The sequence below is a fragment of the Neophocaena asiaeorientalis genome, unplaced genomic scaffold, assembly GCF_003031525.2.
Source record: "Neophocaena asiaeorientalis asiaeorientalis breed wild unplaced genomic scaffold, Neophocaena_asiaeorientalis_V1.1 scaffold245, whole genome shotgun sequence".
NCBI lineage: Eukaryota > Metazoa > Chordata > Mammalia > Artiodactyla > Phocoenidae > Neophocaena > Neophocaena asiaeorientalis.
The window spans coordinates 3,448,143-3,466,104 of NW_020173953.1; positions in this window are offsets into that span (position 1 = coordinate 3,448,143).

Below are 17,962 nucleotides of genomic sequence, written 5' to 3' on the forward strand. Positions count from 1 at the left end.
CTTTTGAGAATTTTAAGACTACTATCATACCTCTTTACTTTTCTGCCAAGTTCTCCCAAGCCAGTTTGTTCGATCATTTCTGCTGTGGAGTGCCTTATATCTTAGGAAAAGCATAAGAGTGTTTGAATTAGCTCCACATGGTTGTACCTTAAGCCACAAATCCTCTGGGGTAAAAATGGCTTTAAACTAAGTCAGTCCAGCCTCAGAAAGAATAGAAGGTTAATTAAAGTTGTCTGTTTGTTTTGGTTGTTTGATTTCCATTCACATTTAGGGTACGTAAAAAAGCTGAGTCCTGGTTCTGCCTCAGGTCAAGTCTTTTATCTGTACTTTGGAGTGACTTTCACAGGCCCTGGAGAACAGGGAACATGCTGTCTGTTCTAACAAGATGACATAGGTCTAAAGTGCACCAAAGGGCTAGGAAGTTGTTGCTCACTCGTACGGAGGGGAAAGAAGAAATGAGGTCCCACTGAGGTATATCAGGGAGAAAAATTCAGGGCCCAGAATATATGTCTCTGTGCTTCCTGTGTGATGTTTTCTCTGATGAAGTATCTAACTAGGGAATACATTTTAGGGGGAAAAAAGATATAGGCACTCTTTTCTTTAAAATAAAAACTCAGTGAAGAGGAGGAAAATGAAAATAATGTAAACAGTTGTCCAATCCTATTTACCATTATCCTTTCTATTTACCATGATTCTATGAATGTTTTCCCTGTTATCTTATTAAATGAACATTCATAACCAAGCAGTCACAGAGTTTATTCTAATACTTAACATATAAATACCATGAAATTTAGATTTACATATGATAACCTAAACCATTTATGTTGTGTATTGTTTCTTAGCATATAATTGGAAAAAATGTAGAAGTTTAATAGAAAATGATGGGGATGGGATTAATAGAAAATAACCTAAACCACTTATGTTTTGTATTGTTTTGTTTTAGCTAGATTCTTTTAATATAATTGGAAAAATAATTGTAAAATTCCAATTTAAAACTGGTAAGTGTGTGCCTTAAATAAATATCCCCTTACCTTACCTCATGTTTACCTCTACTGCAATTTGAAAATACTGCTTCCTACATGAAAAGAGCAATGTGTATGATTCATCAGAGATAGATATTTTATCACAGTGTTTTCACAGCTTTATAACTGAAGCTACAGTATGGATAAAAGAGAAACTAGCAAATTTGTTATCCTGTATAACATTAATATTATATTTTCTATTTGAAAGTGAAATTTTTATTATTACTGTTCTCTGTGTTCAAAGGAAAGGTGAATGTTCTAATTTATAGATGGTGAGTCCATAGATCAAAATTTTATTTTATATTTTAATAACTGCTAGTGAACATGAATATCAAATAAAAGACCTGGTGTGACAGATACTCTTAAATTGATTCCACCTGTAATGGAATCCAAGACCCTGAGAGTGAAGGTGAATTGCCATAGTTTAGAGTTTTAAATGACTGTGTTTCTGATCTTTCAATGATACATAATCTCAAATGGTAATAAATTGTTTCATTTCTATAGAATCCATTTTCCCAAAGCACTTTACCAATAGCACTTTACGGCTATTTTTCCATACTGTTTTCAAATTAAAATCCAACTTTATTATTTGTTGGCAAAATAGCCAACAAATATAGTAATTATAAGAAAAAAATCACCCAAGCAATATAAGAACATTCCCCAGGAGGTCACACTCTGCTTTGCAGTCGAGATTCTAAAGTTATTATTTTCTCAACTATGAAGTTCACAGATGGAATTCAAGAGAAACTAAAGGACTTTATGATGATTATAAGTTGAGAAGGTGTAGTATGTGTATAATGTAAAATGATGCTATACTTTCACTCTTAAATAAAACAAATATGTATATTATTTCTTTGAGTTTTATTTTGTGAATAGAACCAAACTAAATCTAAATAATTTCTAAGTATTAAAAATTTAAATCCCATCACTCTATAGATGCTTCCAAATACCTGGATATTTAACACTCAAGGAAATGCCTACAGTCAGGTTGCTATAGCAATTCTCTCACACTCCACGAATTCCAATGAGAGCATGAAGCAAGGAAATAAAACAATAATTACAATCAGATAAATTTAACTGGAGGTTTCTATTTCTCAAAAGTTGGCAAAGATTGAGGATTATATTACATCTGAGACAAAATAATATACACAAGGAGATGTTCTGCAACAACTAAAACAAAATACTGTTCTTTATTGAATACTATAAACTGAGCATTGCACTGTGAGCCAAGTAAAATATCTCATTAACTATGACAGCAGTCCTCCAAGGTCAGTGTTCATAACCACCTTTTTGTGGAAAACAGAAACAGGTTTACAGAGATTAAGAAGCCTTCTAAGGCATTCACAACTAGTAAATGGGAACATTGGGACCTAGTGTAAGTCTGTGTGGACCCCAAACCCGTGCTCTTCGACAAAGGAAAACAGGGCAACTACCCTTTCCCATACAGGAGAATTGCTTATTACCCCGACAAGAATATGTCTTGTCTCAGTTTATCATATACAGCAGTTTCATAGGGCAATTCTACTACCCCAGGGTTAGGGTCAGGATCTTTAGATGCCCCACCATCCCACTATGAGGTATCCTCACTGGGGGCCTGGCTTAACCCCTCCTGAGAGCCTTCTAGACAAGAGCTCAGTTAATAGGTGAGATAAATTCTTTCTCTTTTTTTTCTTATGGCATAAAAGCAAAGAACTGTAGATGCCCTAAGTATTCATATTGGCCACAAATTTAGAAAACTGGTCAATATAGCTAATAGTGATTAGATAAATGGTCAAAACAGCTGATAGTGATTAGATAAATAGAACATTTTTTTCAATTCTAATGACTAGAGAAGTTGGTTAGGATTTTTAGCAGAACCTGAATGGTTTTATTTAAGGCTTTTGGTAAAGACTAGGGTTAGATTAAGTAATGTAATAAAAATAAAACTTAATGGTTGTTCTATCATTGTATGCTGATTTTTCCATTTCTGTCAGGCTTACTTTAATGTTATATACCCTGTATAAATGTTAATTTAAAACTGAATAAAAGGAGGTTTATTAAAGAATTTTATACTTGTGTAACACATATAACTGAAGAAAAAGAGAGCTGATTTTGACTTAGTTGTGCAAACAATTCTAGGTTTTTGAATTAAGAAGTTAAAACAAAGATACCTGTAAAAGTTGACCCAAATTGCAAGTCTAATAAGACTTGAAAATGTGTGTGTGTCCTTATGTGTGGCAACCCTGTAAACATGTCTACTGTCATAAATTAACTTATTGCATTATTTTAGGTTAATTTTACATTAATGTGATTCAATAAAAAGGATTTTGATTTTTAAATCCAGAAAGTTAGCACAAATAGGAAAAAGCAATAAATAAAACATTGTGAAGTAAGTATTGGGCTTTGTTTTTTTTTAATGCATTTATTGCTTTATCAAATTATCCTTATTGTACAAGTTCCTAAACCCTTACTCCTGACTGTAGTGGTTGCAACCATAGCCAGAATAAATAGTAAAAATGATGATCATAGTTAACATTTATTGAATGCTTCCAATGTGTAAGAAATAATTTCAGGTGCTTGAAGTGGATTATCTCATTTAGTGCCCAAAACAACCCTAGGAGGTAGAAAAACTGTAGGTTAGAGATAAGGAAACTGAGTCAGGAAGAGGAAAAGTAACCGGCTTGAGATCACGTAGGTAGTGGATGGAGCTGGGATCTGAGGGGAACCTGACTCCACAGACTTTGCTGTTGAAACTACTCTATTTTTGAACCATGTGTGGAGAGAGACAGAGACAAAGAGAAGGGGAGACAAAGGGAGGGAGGAGGAGGAGGTGGAAGAAGGAGGAAGAGAAGGAGGTCCAGGGAGATGAAGAGGGGAATAGGGTGAGAAACTAGGTTGAACTGTAAGCAGGATGTTTAGCAAAGGCTCCTGAGGAGGTGACATTGACAAGAAGCCTGAAAGAAGTGACAGAGCTAGCTATGGGAACATTTGAGAAAAGCCTGCTCCAGGTAGAATAGCTGTATAAGTAAGTTTTTCTTACTTCTTCCAGAGCAAAACCTCCACCCCACTATGCCAAAATCCAAACCTTAGGGATCTAATATTTTCCCTAATTTCTAAACTGTTTCCCATTTCCTTGCATTTAAAAATGAAAAAAATCAGGAATCTCACAGACTTCTTTTTTTTCCTTACATGAACATTTGTTAACTCTTTTATCTCTTAATATGGAATTAGTGGCTTTTATTTTTTTTGGAGGGGAGGAGTGTCCATGTGTTTGGAAGGTAGCTTGCTTGTATCATGAATCTCTCTACTTTCCCTTCCAGTCTTGGGGCCACTTTCAAAGCCTCCCAATGACCAAGACCCATAAAACTTGATGCTTTCTCAGAAAAGAAGCCCAGTTGTATAAGGTTTACCTCAGTATTTCTAGTAAGAGATTCCTCACACACCAGTACAGGGGAAATTTGGCACTAGTATATTTTAAAACTCTTTTGAGGCATAATTACATACATTTAAATGACCATAACTTAAAGGTACTTTTGATAAGTTTTATCAACATATAATTCTGTGTAACACCAATCAAAATATAAAAATTTTGTGACCCTGGAATGTTCACTCATGGCCTTTTTGGGAAAATTCCACTCCTTCCACAAAGGCAACCTGTCACCTACCCCCTAGACTGGTTTTGCCTTTCTTGGCTTGTATATAAACAGAATTTTACATATGCTTTCCTTTGTGTGTGGCTTCTTTCATCCCCTATAATTGTTTTTTGAGGTTCTTTTTTATTACTAAGTCGTATCTCATTGTATCAATACACCACAGTTTATTCATTTTCCTATTGATGGTAGTTGATTTGGATAGTTTCCTTTTTTCTTCATCCTTTTTAGTATGTAACAATGTAAAATATTTCTAACATAATTTGGATAAATACCTAGGAGCAGAATCGCTAGATCATCAGCTATGTTCAACTTAATAAGAGCCATAGTGTCTTTCCAAAGTGGATTTTTGCACCCGTCCAGAAATGTGTGAGATCCCCTTGCTCTCACATCTTCTCCCTCACTTCTGTTGTGAGTCTTTCTCATTTTAACCATTCTAATGAGTGTATGTGATAGTAATTCTTCGTGGTTTTAATTTGCATCTCCCTAATGATGAAAGGTGTTGAGAATCTTTTCAGTGCCTTTTGTCCATCAGTAGATCTTCTTTTTGAAGTGTCTGTTCAGTCTCTCCCCCATTTTCCATTTATTTATCTCTTAATTATTGACTTGTAATCTACAATAAGTCTTTTGTCAGATATATGTGAAAATATATTTCTCCCTGTCTGTGGCTGTCTTTTCATGTTTTAATAGTGCTTGTTGAAGAAAAACAATTTTTATCTTTGAAGCCCAGCTATCAAAATTTTGTACATGTAGTGCTTTTTGCCTTATAAGAAATCTTACATCTTTGAGTCTACCTCAAAGAATAGTGTTTCTTCTAGGAATTTTATGGTTTCAGCATTTACATATAAGTCTGCAATCCAGTTTGAAGTAACTTTTGTATATAGTGTGCTATATTGGTGAGTGTGTTTTCTTCTAGGAACTTTAAGGAATGATGTTTAAATTTAGGTCTGCAGTCCAATTCAAATTAATTTTTATATGGTGTGAGATTTAGGTCAATGTTCACATTTAATTTATCCACTTGAATACTCAATTATTCCAGTATTGTTAATGAGATTCAAGAACTTTTTATACCAAAACTGTAAGAAAAGAAAACTAAATATTGAGCTTGCTTAGCTACTTAAATTTGTGAGAACCAGTTTTGAGTTATGCCTAGTTATCATGTAATACATTAGCAATTTACATGTTATTAAGTGTGTCATATTAACTTTGTTAAAGGTTTTCTTTTACTATAATTTAAAACTCTCCAGTGTAAATACAATATTTACTGTGTGCTGTTTTTGCAGTCAGATAATCTGCAAATAACATCTGGAATGATAGATTTCTAAGATTTTGCCAAGACTCTATTTGCATACTGAAAACAATTGCTTGGTGTCATTTTCTACAACGATTTGTCATTCGTCATCTGTCACCATGGATTTCACGACTACAGCTTCATCTCTGAGACAGTCTTCCCTTTCATCACTTAAAAATTTCTGACCGCTTCTATCTCTTTCTCTTCTCTTTGTTTTTGTTCATCATAACCTACTGTTTCACACCAAAGATGAGACCATTCCACTTCCTTTCTTCATTTTTTGTGTAGCTGGAAACATATTCAATCAATTAATAAATCTCTATTAATTACTGAATATGTATCAGACACTGGCAAATAACTCAAATTTTTATTAGAATATAAAAGATAAAGAGAAAAAGAATTATTGAAGTTTAAGAACCAATGACTAAGAACATATGGCTCAACTCAACTAAACAGTTATCTGGTTTCCCAGAATGGTCAGAAAGCCTAAAGCAAGTATTGACTCTTACACACAGAGAATTTTCATATTTTTCAAAATTTCAAAATAATCAGTCACACTTTCAATCAGTAAATGATAGCACATCATGTCCAGGACTAAAATGAATTTTGAAGACAAATGAGGTTTTCACCAGGCAATGAGTCTTTTCTTGAGTGGAGGGCTGTTGAGGCTAAGGGTGCTTAAAGCACATGGATCTCTAAGGAATTAAATAAGAGACAAAGGATGCTCAAAGATGATGCTCTAGAATCAAAACTCATTGAGTCATCTATAATGAAATAGTTGTTAGCCATAATAACCATAATAACAGCTACCATTGCGGTGGAAGCCATAGCCACAGCCATACCCACAAACGTAGCAGGAGCCATAGCCAGTCTCCACACACATTTCTGTAGTAATTGAATTAGATGGCATCCGGAGATAAGAAGGCAGCTTAGCTTTAAAAGAAAGTTACTTGAGTTTCAGTATCACAGCCTGCCTTAGGCTCTTTCTACATAATCAGACATCTACCGAGTGCATATCACAATTTGTCATCTTGTTTCCACAAAAGATTATATTTAAGAAAGCTTATTGTTGTTTGATTTTATGTCATAAGAAATCCTCTCATTTTATGGACCTTTTTCAGTTTCCGCAAATCAGTCACATATTTTCAGAAATAATTTGTGTACTCTGTACACACGTCCCCAGTGAGTTACGAATATACATTCCACAAGTGTCATGAAGTACAATAACACACTGCCTGTCTCTTCACTAATCTATAATTATATCTTGTACTAAAGTTGGAGCTATGTTAAATTCCTTGATATATCTCCTAAACCAATAGTTGGCCGCTTGCCTCGTCATTACTCATTTCCTACTCTCAGTTGATTTAAAGCCAATTTATTTTGAAAATAATCAGTGTCAGATTTTCAGTTTTCAATGTGAAGCCCTCACACACATGCTCCCTAATGCCTCCCTCCTTCTTTTTCAAATCAGCATTCCTCAGCTCCAGCATATTTTCAATATTTATCATTCCTTTGTACGGCTTTTACCTCATTTCTATATGCCCATATTTCAAAAGACCTTAACATCATATCTAGTTTTCAGATTCCATGATTTATAAATTGTCATTGATGTCTCTCTAGAGTTAAATATGTAAATGCATATCGACCCACCCTGCCTCCTAAGTCAGGTAAATATAATTTCTTCAGAATCCAGAGGGAGAATTTTCTCAAGTGGTCCTTTGTCCTTATCCCCCATTTATGTCATACCAAAATGTAATCCTTGAACCTTAATCTCAGTACTTCCCCACTAACTCTCTACTCCTTTCCCCAACCCCAGCAAATAATACAACTTTATATCCAATAGAGGCTGTAGTTTTCACTTTTATAACTGTTTGTGAGCCTACCATTTCCGTGAATATCTCAACTACTTGATACATAAAGGACAATCAACTCCCCTAAAAATACACATTGTATTTCTTATAAAAGTCATCAGATGTCAACCCAAGCAATCTGTACTAATCAGATTAGTGGCAGAATGGCAGAGACAATCAACAGAGAGGTCTCAAGGCTTTAAAAAATTTTTTTTCTTTTGGGAGGAATATGCTTTTATAAACAATTTAAATATGGAACCAGAAAAGGTAAATTCTCACTGAGAAAATGAGAGTTTCTCTTTCTTTCTGTTCTCTTTATTCAGCTTCTCTCTGCAACACTTAGCATGTTTAGAGTAGACAAATTTCCTCTTTGACTGCTGAAACAACTGTCTCACAGAAAGTCATTTCTTAAACCTTATCTGGAATAAGCATGTGTTGAGTTTCAGAAGGACCCATTGGTATCTGAGGATTGCCAGATAAAATACAGGGGCACTCAATTTGAATTTCAGATAGCAATGAATAACTTTTTTAATATAAGTATGTCCCATGCCGTATTTGGGGGACACATATTAGAATATCATTCACTGTTACTAGAATTAAATTTAATTAGTTGTGCTGCATTTCTGTTTGCTAAATCTAGCAACCCATATATGGGTAAATAAAGATGAGACATCATTAGTATAGTTAGGTACATTGTTCATATATGTAAGCCACACTAAAAGTTAGTGCAACACGCCCTGAAGGAGGTAGAATCAAACCTCAGTTACTATTATCTACTGCTAGTAATAATAAAGGCCACATTTATATTTTATACATTTCATAATGAGAGATCAACTAAAAGGAAATAATCTCATTAGTGAGTCCTCCGCACCTTCCCATGGTCTTTGTAATGGGACAAGCACTCTCGGGCCACCTCTTAGACTGAAATCACAGGCTCATGACATCTGTTTGTGTTTTGAAGTTACGGGTTGTGAAGCATTTACATAGAATTTATAAACCATTTTACAAAGCATCCTGTTAGGTAGTCATTTTGACATTTCATAAGAGCTACACTTGGATTACTGCTTTATATTCCAGTCCAAACAAAATACTTCAATGTTTAACGGTAGCATGCCATGCTTTTTAGAATATCTATTTTAGGACAATGGCAAATATGAACATGAAATTACATGTGTTTTTAAAAGATAAGTCATTGGTTATAATACCAGCCTATATCCTGTCAAACACATGAGAGAGTAAGATATTAGCCCCACTAGCTCCATATGACCCTATGATTTTAAAATAAAGGAAAATTAATAAGAACTATTGTTTCACAAAAGTTGTCAGAAAGAAATACATGTACAAACATACAGTTTTTAAAAAGCCTAGAAACAAAAGTAATAAAATTACAGTTGTAATTATCTCTGGTTAATGTAACTATGGTTTATTTTAATTTCTTTAAATTTTCTGTAGTTTATAAATGTAAAACAGTGATAAAATATTACCTTTGTAATCAGAAACATAAACGATATGAAAAATTTGTTTTCTAAGGTTTTCTTCTTTAAATCTAATAAAAGACATATTAATGCAAATGATAAACTCTTTTTACATATTCTATCAGCATTTTTCTGCTATTTCTTCACTTTGTGGTCATTTCAGGAAAATAATATCAATTGATAAATACTAGAAAAAATATCTAAGTTAACAATATCCAGCAATTACTGCTAGATTACTATATTAGCTTGCCAGGGCTGCCATGACAGAGTACCACACACTTGGTGGCTTAAATAACAGAAATTGATTGTATCACAGTTCTGGAGGCTTGAAGTCCAGCATCAAGGTGTTGGCAGAGTTGGTTCTTTCCAAGGGCTGTGAGAGAGAATCTGTTCCATGTCTCTCTCCCAGCTCATGGTAGCTTCTAAGTGTTTCTTGGCTTGTAAATTGTGTTCTTCCTGCATCTTCACATCATCTTCCCTCTGTAAGTGTCTGTGTCTGTGTCTAAAATTTCCCTTTTTATAGGAACACAGTTATATTGGATGAGGGCCCACCCTAGTGACCTACCCTTAACTTGATTATCTACAAAATCCTTATTTCCAAATAAGGTCACATTCACAGATACCAGAGGTTAGGACTTCAACATCTTTTAGGGGGAACACAATTCAACCCATAACACTTGCATAAGCAGTCATGACTCTAAAAACAGTCGTTTTTCTGTTAAGAGTAAAAGTCATGCCAAAATTTAGTTACTACAGACTAAGAAGGATGTCACATTTACTGTGCTGGGAAGACCATAGTGTTTGTAGTGTGTTAGGAATTGCTATTCTTTCTCCATCTATTTTCAAATGTCATAGTCCCCAATTCTCAGAATTATATGAATGGAGCACTTTGGTGAACAGTTTGACATCAGTAGGAATTCCATAAAAACTCAGTTACAGAAGTAGTATAACTTCCAAATGATGGGTGATTCCAGTGTTAATGGGAAAAAGAAGTGCTGGACAGTGGTGAATGCATAGCTCTCTTCTGCAAGGTTCTGCTCATTAATCACAACAGCCCACTTAAGACTGGAAAAACACAGGTGTTGAAACCTAATTCTTGGCTTTATTTCATCGTCTAACTACTAAAATTTTCTCTAGTTGGAGTCTCAGTACACTGTTGGTGGGAATGTAAAAGGGTACCACTGCTGGGGAAAACACCATGGACGTTTCTCCAAAAATTAAAAACAGAACTACCATGATCCAGCGATCTCACTACTGGGTATTTAACCAAATGAATTGAAATCAGAATCTGGAAGACATATCTGCATTCTCATACTCGTTGCAGCAATATTCATAACAACCAAGATTTAGAAACAACCTAAACGTCCATCGATAGATGAATGGATAAAGAAAACGTGGTGTATGCACACAATGGAGTGTTATTCAGAGCCTTAAGAAAGAAGGAAATATTGCCTTTTTTGACAACATGGATGAACCTGAAGAATATTATGTTAATGAAATAAGGCAGTCACTGGACAAATACTGCATAATTCCACTTGTATGAGGTAACTAAAATAGTCAAACTCATAGAAACAGAGTAGAATGATAGTATGAGGAGCTTGGAGGAGGAGAAACAGGGATTTGCAGTTCAACAGCTATAAAGTTTTGGTAATGCAAAATGAGTATGTTCTAGAGATCTGCTGTACAACACTGTACTTATAATTAATGGTACTGTGTTGTGCACTTAAAAATTTAAAAGGGTAGATTTCAGGTTAAGTGTTCTTACCACCATAATAAAATAAAATACAATAAAATAAAATAAAAATTACTGTATTCCCATCAATTTCTCCCTTTATGTCCATCAGTATTTGTTTTATGTATTTGGGTGCTCCTATATTAGGTGCACATATATCGAGTGTAAAATCCTCTTCTTGTACTTATCCTTTTATCATTATATAGTGCCCTTCTTTATCGTTCATTATGACCTTTGTTTTAAAGTCTATTTTGTCTGATATGAGTATTGTGACCCCCACTTTCTTGTCACTTCCTTTTGCATGAAATATCTTTTTCCATCCCCTCACTTTCAATCTTTTTGTGTCCTTTGTCCTAAAGTGGGTCTCTTGTAGGCAGCATATTATAGGCTTTTGGTTTTTTTTATCCAGTCTGCCACTCTATGTATTTTGATTGGAGCATTTAGTCCATTGACCTTTAAGGTAATTATTGATAAATATGTGTATATTGCCATTTTAAACCTTGTTTTCCAGTTGATTCTATGTTGCTTCTTTGTTCCTTTCTATTTTTGTTTTTTGTGTGAATAGGCTTGCCAGTCTGCCACTCTATGTATTTTGATTGGAGCATTTAGTCCATTGACCTTTAAGGTAATTATTGATAAATATGTGTATATTGCCATTTTAAACCTTGTTTTCCAGTTGATTCTATGTTGCTTCTTTGTTCCTTTCTATTTTTGTTTTTTGTGTGTTTTTTTGTGGTTTGATGATTTCCTTTTATTTTGCACTTGATTTTCTTCTCTTTAGTTTTTGTGAATCTACTGTATGTTTTTGATTTGTGGTTACCCTGTTTTCAAGTATGTTAACCCCTTTCTATATCTGCTTGCTTTAGATTGATAGTCATCTAGCCTCAAACACATTCTAAAAAAAGAATCTACATTTCTAACTTTGCTGCCCCACATTTTATGATTTTGACATCCTCTTTTACATCTTCATGTTTATCCTTTTGCTGTTCCTTGTGTTTATCATCGCTTCCACAAATAAATTTTTGTTAACTGTCTACTGGCTTAGTTAAGTGATTGACTTTCCAGTTGTGATTTCCTCTTTCCAATATCTTCGTGCTTCTTTTCTATTTAGAGAAGACTTTTCAATATTTCTTTTAGGATAGGTTTAGTATTGCTGTATTCTTTTAGTTTTTGCTTGTCTGAGAAATTCTTTATCTCTCTTTCTATTCTAAACAATAATCTTGTTTATAGTTGTATTCATAGTACATAATTTTACCAGTAGTAAAAACCTAGCAGGTTGTCATAACAAAATAAAAGAGTGACTATAGGTGTAATTCCTGCAAAGCATAGGTTCCTTTCCTACTGCTCTCATATATCACCATTTCCCAGAGACAGTGGAGCAAGGCCTGGGGTGTCACACAAATTTTCTTCAAAGCCTTGTAGATTTTAAAACTACAGAGCAATAAACTGCTGCTCATTGACAACAGCAGGGAAATTTGCTGGGAGCACTGCATTTATGAAGTAATACGTATCTTCTCATTTTTTATTAATCAAAGACATATTGGGGCCAATCAGAACTTTGTATCAGCATAAGATATAGTATTAGTGCATTAAATTGATTTAATTTTAGTCAACACTAAAGAAACATTTTTAAGTGCCCTTTCAACATAATCACACAGGAATATGTATAATTTCTTAAAGATTTTATACATTAAAAATCATTCATAGATCCCATTACTGACTTAGTAGAACTGTATAGATTCAGGACTTCGGGTTGGAACTTACTGATTCACCAATTCTCTAAAAGTTTTATTTTTAAAATCAATACACAATAATCATAAATATCACTATTTTGAACATATGTTCTGACATTCAAAAGGTTTTCTGAATCCAAACCTAAAGAGACATAATTTAACTCTAAGTTTAATGATAGTCTTTATCCATGCAAGCAGTCCTCCTTTTCTGCACATCCTTAGTACATGCAGAGTAATGCTCTGTCTGTATGATTTTTGTATCACTCAACTGTTCAGCTACCTTTATTGGTTTAGTATCACTCTTCTAGATAAGTGCCCCTTCTACTTGTTCAGCTCTGTCTTTTCTTGCTGTACATACATCATGGCTAATTCTTCAAATTCTTTCTCTATATTGATTTCTACCTCAAGTTGCCCAAACACCATCCTTTTATGATTTCTAAAATATTCATTTTTGTTTCTATCCCCTATGGCCATGTTCTTTGTGAGAATTATTCATGCTCCCTTTCCTCACAAAATCAATAATTTCAAACCAATATGTGATATGCAATATTTGCCTGTGACTTTTAATTAATTGTATAATTTTAGATCTATGTATAGCATAGATATAAAGGCATCTGGCCTTTCTGGTCTTCCTTAAATTAATGTATTGGTCATATGCAAATAAATAAATCTCTTCTGCTTTTTATAGTGAAACACGATATATATAGAGAGTGACTCCTGCTTATACTTTCAGTTCTAAGACATTGATTCCATATGTGTGGGTAAGTGAGAGGTTCTATTTCTACTTAATTGTGCAATTTACCAAAATAGAAATCATAATTAAAATATTTAAGCACAACTGTTGGCAATTACTATAAATCTATTAAATTTATTAAAGTGAAAGAAGAATGAAATTTAGAGAAACACACGATTACAATTAGATCACATACTTAATGTCTTCTATTGTTATTAATCTCTGTTTAATCTTACCCTGATATTTCTAGACCTTGGTAATGTAGAACATACACTTACTTGGACCTATTAAGGGCTATTACCCTGAGTGCCATAGCAGTATTCTTCTGATTCTTCTCTCTTATTCCTCCCAGAAAATTCAGAGAAAAGTCTGCCAATAAGCCAAGAGTTAATGTTTCCTTCATCTTTTGCTTCATGGGAAAAAAAATGAATAAAAATCAGTCATGAAGTGTTTTCACATGCTTTTTAAAAACTTTAATTTTATCCAGATAATAATTTTATTAAATTTACTATGTGCCCTCTGAAGCTAAACTTAATTTTTTTCCTTAAGTTGTATTGTCAGTGAACCATCTCAAACAAAGATAAGTAACATTTTTTCCAAAAAAGAGCACAGAAGACTAAAGCAAGTGGTTCCACGGAGCAAGTGAATATAACAAGCTATAAGTTTCTGTTCATATGATGCTCAAGTTCATAAGTGAGAGTTATATTGTGTTCATAAAAAGACTTTGTCAATTTCTTTCATTAGTTTGGGTAAAGAGATTGACTTCAAAAGTAAGACCCTTACCCAAATCCAAGCATATGAGTAAATCTTGGCAGAAAATTAATCTGCATTGATATATATAATGTGATATATATAACATACTCTTAAACAGTGATTAAATGGTAAAGAAAACTTTTATATAAGTTGGTGTATAAACTGTACATGTGAAGTCTTTGCAATAAGCTTATTGAGAAAATCGAGTTGGGGTCATATAACTCCAGGGAACTTCAACATGAAGTTTGGATTTTTAAAAAATGGGTAAAAATGGAAACACATTTAGGTTAAAGGCATGTTCCATGGTATAAGGTAAACATCCATTCATAGTAATTCAGGGTTTTTCCCAAAGAGACTTTGGGAGAATATAAAATGTTAAAAAAAAGTTCTGAAAACTTTGGATATATATAACTCACAATATCACTTTATTATGTTAGCAGAACTTCCTCACAAAATTCACCTCAGAAAACTTTTCATTCTCCTCCTACCTCCTTCTTGCAATTGAATCTCTGTAGTAGAAATGTAATTTGGAGCCTAGTGAGACTTCAAACATAAGAAGGGAACCTTCTAGACTTTTCACTGGAAAAATGATATATGGTTCAAAACTAACTAGAACTATATAAAGAGTGTACTTGGCAAAATGTGGTAGAAATTAATCCAAGGGCTATAGGCACATAATACATACAATACTTCTTTAGTTTACAAGTGAAAAATGATAATATTTAATAAAAATATACCCCCATTAAAATATATATCATAAAAATAGAGTGGTTAGGAAACTTACTTTCTTCCATTTATAAAATTTCTAAAATTAAAGTAAGCAATCATAAAATTAAAGAATGAAATACTTATATTTGGAAAAAAGTTATGAAAATATTCTATTCAAGCTGTTATAAATACTCTAAAGGTTCATATCACTTCTTCTCAGGTTCAGATTCCTCAACTCTAATTCCAAAGGTTTTGATTCTATGTGGGAAGCAGGCCCTTGAATATTAAAATAATTTTTTCACGGGTAAATGTAATTTTAAATTATGTCTTAGTTCAGACTGGTATAACAAAGTGTCACAGACTGGGTGACTTATAAATAACAGAAATTTACTTCTCACAGCTCTGGAGGCTGGGAGTTTGAGATCATGGTGCCAGCATGGTCAGATTCTAGTAAGGACCCTCTTCCCAGTTGCAGACTGTCAAATTCCCATTGTATCCTCACTGGGATGACAGTGGGTAAGAGAGCCTCCAGGTTCTCTTTTAGAAGGACACTAATCCAGTTCATGAGAGCGCCATCTTAATTAACTCCCAAAGGGCCCACCTCCTCAAACCATCACATTAGGGGTTAGGATTTCAACAAATGAATTTAGTGGGACATACACATTCAGTCCATTGCAATTGAATGTAGAGCAAAAGTGACTAAAAATTCTATTTATTTTTTTTGGCCACATGGCATGCAGGACCTTAGTTTCCCAATAAGGGATCAAACCCATGCCCCCTGCAGTGGAAGCATGGATTCTTAACCTCTGGACCACCAGGGAAGTCCCAAAAAGTTGACTAAAAAGTCTTGAAGCAAAATCCTAGATTGTGTGTCACTTACAGTATGGTGAATATATACATTAAGTGCATGCCTCCTAGTGTGGAAGAAAACATTTTATGTAAGAATTTTTATCAGTTTTATTATTAGCTGCCATTGGTTATCTCCCTTGTCCTCAGAGTGATTAAAGTGGAAGGGAGGGGAATTTGATAAACATCACTGGCTTCCTTGTCAGTGCCTTTCCTTTCAAATAGTAAAGCCTGATTTGTAATATGATTATGCACTATAAAAATTCAGTGAAAATGTACATAATAATGACTCTGTAGAATTTAATGTCCAATCTGTCCTTTTTGGACTTCATTATCTAGTAAAAATTTATGCTGTGTCCAAAGGTCTCCACAGCCTCTGCTCCTCTCTGGACAGCAGTTATTTTATGTGTCCACTTATATATCTTCACGATATGCTTGGATTCATACATTTAGTTAGTTCCTTTCACAGATTTTTCAAAAGCCTTAAAGAATTACCTTCAACACAATCCGTATGGACTTCTTTAATTTTATAATGGTAAGTGCCCATAACCACATGCAAGCAAATGTAGTTTTGGCAGAACTATTTTTTAACCAACACATTTAAGGATGTTCTACCATGACTTAATTTGATTGAATACAGGTATTCACAGTTTTCAAATCACATTCACATTCATTCTTTTTGTCTAGGGAATAGGACAAATATCACGAGCCCATATTACAGAGAAACAAACTGAGATATGCTGTTGCAGGATTTTACATGACATAACTAGAGACTATTGTAGCCAGGACTTGCTCTCCTCATTCCAGAACTGTTTGGTTGAACCATATGTGATTGATGTTTCAGCAGACATGTTCAAGTGTAATCCATTTCATATGGTTCAATTTAATAGTATATGCCCCACCTCAAAAATATAAATTAATGTTTATGCTACAAATAAAATCACCACCACCATCATGGCTCTCAAGTTTTTCTACTTCTTAACCACAACTTAAAGGCAATCCAAGTTTGAGTTGGTGTTCAATGTATTACAGCCACTGTGATTTAGGACTATGGGATCTCTTTGACCCTTTGTCCTCAAAATCACAAGCCACCAAATCTGATTTAAATCCATCTCCTGTATTTTATATGTGTGTAAAATACACTATTACCACAACCACCAACTCATTTTTTATCCAGTCTGTGACAACCAACTCTGAAAGGGAGAAGAACTATAAGTTCTTTAATCTTTCACTTTAATCTTTAATATTTACACCCCTCTCCCTTACTATGGGACACTGGGGTTTCGGGATGATCATTCAGGACAAATTATGAGAACTAAGAGACAAAGGAAGATAACTAACACTTGTTGGGCACATACTGTGTGTTAGGCTTCATCCTAGACAGTACATATATGTGCTCTCATTTTACATTCACAGCATTTAAAGCAAGTACTTTTTTTTTCTGGATCCACAGAAAATGCTGCCGAGGTATTGAAATCAATTTATCAAGGTTTGTATGTTTAAAACATTGTATCAATGACTTTTATTGAAAACTCAGCTGGTGAAAATTATTTATAACACCATGTCCTATGTAAATAATAAGAAAACAAATTAATTGAGCTAATAGAAATGTGTATTAAAAATCAGTAAATTATTTTATTCAAAAGTTTTAAATGTGTCATTGCACAAGCACAATCAGAATGATCAAGCAATATTATTATAACATAATTTTGGTACATTTTAGAATCATATGACCTGTCATCTGGCCATGTTATGCCATTACCATAATAACCTGACCCATGCATCATTTTGTAGACACTCCTCAAAATGGATTTGCAATGATAATTAGTGTTGAATTAGGTCTAGAAACAATGTCATGAAGTGCTACAGAAATCAACTGTCTTAATCTGCTCAGGCTGCCATAACAAAATACCATAGACTGGGTGGCTTAAACAACTGAGAGGCTAGAAGTCCAAAATCATAGGTTTCTCATAGTTCTAGAGGTTAGAAGTCCAAAATCAAGGTGACAGTAGGTTCTGTTTCTGGTGATGGCTCTCCCTTTGGGATGTACATAGGTGGCTGCCTTCTCCCTCTGTCCTCATGGTCTTTCCTCTGTGTTTGTGGGCAGGGTGGAGTGGAGAGAGAGAGAAACCTCATTCTCTGCCTTCCCATTACGAGGACCCCACGGTCATGACCTCATATAATTCTAAG